General features: G+C 53.5%; 1 pseudogene; it reads right to left on the reverse strand.

Annotated features, from left to right (window-relative positions):
* Positions 1–1,628: 1,628 nt before the first annotated feature.
* On the reverse strand, positions 1,629–4,158 carry LOC118855235 (annotated as a pseudogene).
* Between the last annotated feature and the right edge of the window lie 1,008 nt (positions 4,159–5,166).

The following is a 5,166-nucleotide window of genomic DNA, read 5'->3' on the forward strand; positions in this document are numbered from 1 at the left end:
TTGGCCACCCGTGTGGGGTGGGGCCGTGCAGAAGTTTCTGCTGCTAGGTTCTCATTTTTCTCTTTGGAGGCAGGAGCAGTCCCCAGCCTTCAGACACTTTTTCATATGGCCCCCAGCAGGGAGGGAGAGTTTTGTTTGGAGTGCTTCAGAAGCCCCTACAGCCCGAGGGTGGGAAAGTTCTTGTTCCCCATTCTCCGGCCCAGGCTCTGGCTCAGGGGGAGTAGACTCCTATATCTCCTTGATTTTCCCCTATTCTCAATCTGCATAAACAGACCCACCCTTTCACAGGCATTTGTCCCTAAAGCACATCGTTTGTCAATAAAGAGGAACTGAAGTCACAGCAATCAACAGTCCAGACACCTGCAGTGGGTCATGATCTGTGCTGGTTACTTACCTGGTCGGGCAGGAGGTGAGGATCTGCGGCTGCATCCTCCTCCCCTCTGCCCACCCTCAGTACAATGTCAGCTACTTCAGGGCAGGGACAGTTTCATGGTCTTTGTATTACTAGCACCAAGCCCAGGGGCGTGAATTATTCCGGGCCCAGTAGGTCATAACAGTAAGTGCTGAGCAAATGTTTATTTAGTTTGGGACAGAAAACCAATAAAGAGATAATGGCATTTCCTTCCCTCCTATCCACAGGTGAGTGTCTGTGGATGTGGAGCACTGTTGGACTTAGTTCATATGATGGTTAGTTGTACTTTTTTTATTCCTTTATTTTAAAAAATTGATTCTGTATAGGGGACAGCATATAGAACAATGAAAATTATGTAAAAAGAAAAGTTATTGGTGGAAATGTTAAAATAGAAACAAATGGATGAATGAATTTATGAATTAATAAAAAAGCAAATGAATAAATAAATGCATACATACATGCATTAAATGAATAGACAAATGTCTGTACATTGAATTAAGCAGTTCAGCCCCGCCTTAGGCCTGTCCACATTGGTTGAAGGAGGAAGCCAAACCCCCACATACTAAAGAAAGAGAAGAGAGAGAGGGGGGATAATGAAGGATGATTTGGAGTGTGATCAGAGAAGAAAGGAGAGACAAGAGTAGCCCCAATCTTTTCCAGAAGGTTCATTTCTATACCTCACTATCACATCCTGACAGGAGAAAGGCGGAAAGGGTAAAGGAGAACAAGCTTTTTTTTTTTTTTCCAATGGCTGGTAAGCTTATTGGTTGGATGGGTGTTTCAGTGAACTCCAAGCTCAGTACAAGAAGCAGATGACAAAGAAAAGTCAAGGCAGCTCCCAAAGCCCCTTCCAAGCCCCAGCTTCTCCAGGGAGAGATTGTCTAACTAACCCTACTTCCAACTGTTCAGACCTTGGGAGTTGGAAGCGGGTACATGGGCCCTAAAAGGGAAGACTTGTCTAGTCTAAACAGAAGGGGGAAGGACCCTTGGGAGCCTCCGGGCTGGGGTCCTCTCCCCTTCCTGGGTTGTAAGCTGTGGAAGGGGGGGGGCCCTGCCTGCATCCAAGAGAAGCCTCCCACTAAGGGGAAGTGGGGCTCTGCTCTGGCCAGGGCAGCCCACAAAGCCACCATGCCCACCAACCAGCCCCATGCCAGGGACTCCCAGGACACCCTGCTTGCTCTGGGTCTGTGTGATTTGTGGGACCTTGTCTCCTGGGTTACGTTTTTATTAAATTGAGAGAAGTAAAAACCGCATCTGGGGGTAGGATACAGAAGGACCAACAGGTGAAGGAAGGAATGAGTGAGGGGATGATGGAGCCATTCTGGGGTAAGGTGGGGGCTCCATCACTGGGGCACCACACCAGCTCTGGAGGGGCCAGGCCAGGGCCTAGGATAGGGGGAGGGAGGGGCTCCACCAGAATAGCCGAAAACTTGGTGTCCCCAAAAGCCTCCTTCATGAGAGTCTCAAAGAAGCGTTGAAGGCCAGTGATCAACTGGATGTCACCTTTGTCCTCAGTGAGTTTGTTGAATTGCTTGAACATGCAGCCCATGTCCTGGGCAAACTCCTGCGGGGAGCTGTATGGGGGTGACAGTTTCTCCTGGAGGCGTGCGGATCATAGTGAGGTCCAGGATGCCTGGCTGCTCTGCAGAGGGCGTGGGGTCCATGGCCAGTCAACGCAGAGGACGGCATGGCTCATGGCAGAGCAAGGCCAACAGCACACGCTCAAACTTTTGCTGGTTAGTAGGTGAGAGCTTGCCTGGGCAGGTGTCCCCATCGGCAGTCAGGGCCACACTCTCAGGGCCAGGAAGAGGGACCTTATCTTTACAGTCCAACACCTCCTGGCACAGGGAGCAGCTCCACTCCTCCCCAGGCACCTCCTGCAGGGTTGGCAGATGACACTCCAAATGGAAGCATAATTCACACTGGCTACACATCACCAGGTCCCCTGGCTTCTGACAGACACGGCAGATAGTGGCGCTGTCATCCACAGCTCCGGTGGCCACAGTCGCAGCAGCGGCAGCCCGGTCAGGACCTCCCAGCACTTCCAGGCCAGAGCTGGTGCTGCCGCTGGGAGAAGCCAGATGGGGGCCCTCAAGCCCCAAGGCCTCCAGAGGAGGCAGCAGCAGCGGTTTTGTCTCCAGCCCCTCCACACCTGGGGGAGCTCCGATGGCAGCCTCTGTCTCTTCCTCCTTGACCATGGCCATGGGTGGCATAGGAGGCCCCCCTGGGGCCCCTGGCTGGCCCCCCCTCTCAATGACAATGAGGTTGTAGTCCTCGTTGGTGGTCCCCGGGAAGACTTTGAAAAGGGGGGGGGGGCGGGGGCAGGGTGCTGGCTGTCTGCTGTCAGATCCAGATCGAGGCACTCCAAGCTCACCCTGGGCACCTTCCGCATGAGGCCATTCACTTCCCCCTCACCAGATCTGGACCTTTTCATTCCGGACACATTGGGCTCAGCACTGTAGGGGTCATCTGGGCCATAGCTCCCATAGCCCTCCTGCAGGTCCATGGCCTGATTCCCTCCTCCAGGCTTGCCAGGGGGCCTGGGAGTGGCCATGGAACCAGGACTACTCCTCTCTGAAACAATCTTGCCGAAGGCCTCGGCGCTTTTGGTCCAGGCTTTGAGGTCCCACTGGAACTTCACGTCCCCCTGGGGCTCCATGGGGTTCACAATCATCTTGAGGGCTCGGTGTAGCTGGAAGTAAATCAGCTTCTTGGACAGCAGCAGGGCTATGTTGCTATTACTCTCCAGGGCCCAGGAGGCAAAGCACAGGATGTGCTCCTGGTGCCTCTGGATCTTAGTCACAGTCCAGTGCTGGCACTCCAGGCACTCCTGCTGCCCCTCCGTCACCTTCAGGGCCTCGTTGACCAGCACACGGCCCCGCTTGTTCAGCTCTTTCATGATCTGCAGGATGGTCATTTTCACATCCACTTGTACCCGCTTCTGCACATCTGTCACCTGGCGGATCGAAGTGCGCACTTCCTTGGTGTTCTTCTGCAGGGTGGCATGCTTGTCCCCCAAGCGCTTGACCAGAGAGGCCAGGATTTTCCTCTGGTTTCTCACAGCATCCTCCAGGAACTGGTATTGATGGTCCTTGTGGGCATTGAGCTGGCAATCCCGGCAGGTAAGGGTATCACAGCTCTCGCAAAACAGGACCAGGAGCTCATGCTTGTGGACTGAGCAGTAGAAAGTACGCTCCCCATCGCGGGACTTGGCGGTGCCAGTGGAACGGACAGTGTGGTCCTTGGTGTACTTGACCCACTGATGGGCCTCCACACAAGTCTCACAGAGGGGCTCTGAGCACTCAACACAGTAGCTGGTGGCGGGGGCGTTGTCCTCGCAGCTGGTGCAGCACTGGTTGGCATCCTTGGGGTCCGGGGCCGCCTCGGCGCCGCTGTCTCTCATGAAGTAGTTTTCCACGATGTCCTTGGCGAAGCACTGCTGCTTGCAGACCGGACAATCCACCACCGCGCCGTCGCCCCAGTTGTTGGCGGTGGCAGGCCCGGCGGCCGTGCAGGTGGCGCCGCCCGGCGCGGAAGCGGGCCCGAGCAGCAGGAACTGGCCGCACACAGAGTGCAAGCAGGGCAGCAGGCGCGGTTCCCTCTCGCGCCGCAGGCGCTCCCTGCACACGCAGCGGTGCTCCAGCAGTTGGGCCGCCTCCCGCGGCGGCGCCCGAGGCAGACGAGAATGCGGAGGCCGAGGAGGTAGTGGCGAGGCGGCCCGAGCCCGCCGCCACCGACGCTGCCATCCCGCGCTGCTGGCGTGCTCTCTGCCGCGGCTGGGCCCGGGCCTCACGCCACAAGCTTTTTTTTTTTTTAAGGGCCTATTAAGTGCCTGGCACAGTGTTAAACACTTTGAACCCTGTGACCTTCGTGCTATTAATGGCCCCATTTTACAGTTGAGGAAACTGAGAGAGACAAATGTTAAGTGTCTTGTCCAGGGTTGCACAGCTAATGTGACTAGTGAAAAGTCTGAGAGGTATAATTTCTGGGTAATTGATAATCAATTTATTAACTACGGCTAGCAAACAATAGATTAAACCAGTGGCTCTCTAGGAAACCAAAGATGCCCCCTGGAAAGCAGTGAATGCTTCAAAAATCTTTGAAAATCAGGGTATGTAACCTTGATGGGGGAAGTTAACTCTGATTGGATTACAATCAATGAGGGGATGGACAGGGAGGTAGGCTGAAAGCCTTCAGCTCCGCCTGCTGAGGATGTGATGAGGTTCAGCTGCCTCCAGATATCTGGACAAAGGCAGCCATCTCTACACAGTCAATGAACGATGAACAATGGTTGGGTAAGAAAAACACCTATATAAGATTCTTTTTGTAAGATTTTCTAGTTGGATCAGGTTCCAGCCATTATTGAGAAATGTACCCTGAGGATTTGGGTAATCCCATCCATCAGCAATGTCCTCCAGAGATTGACTGAATGACCTACAGGGGACTGGTTTCTGAATGAGGAAATAGAAGGGAAAGTCTTAATCCTAATTGCTTAACTGGTTATTGATAGCAGTAACATAATCATTTCTCCATTAAGTATTGGAAACTAGATTTTAACTCACTTCTTACTCCAAGTCCATACTTCTGTGCACTGTGGTGCAACCTAGCTGCGCCCCAAAGAGAGGGAGTGCATAAGAGGAGGTTCTAATTGAAGGTAAAGATGAGAGTAAATCTCCGGAAAATGCACTTCCTTGTTTTTGTGTCCCCAGGGCTTCTGAGAGGAGCAGGGTTTCCTGGGGCTGGGACCAACCACC

The sequence above is a fragment of the Trichosurus vulpecula genome, chromosome 6 (assembly GCF_011100635.1).
Source record: "Trichosurus vulpecula isolate mTriVul1 chromosome 6, mTriVul1.pri, whole genome shotgun sequence".
NCBI classification, from domain to species: domain Eukaryota; kingdom Metazoa; phylum Chordata; class Mammalia; order Diprotodontia; family Phalangeridae; genus Trichosurus; species Trichosurus vulpecula.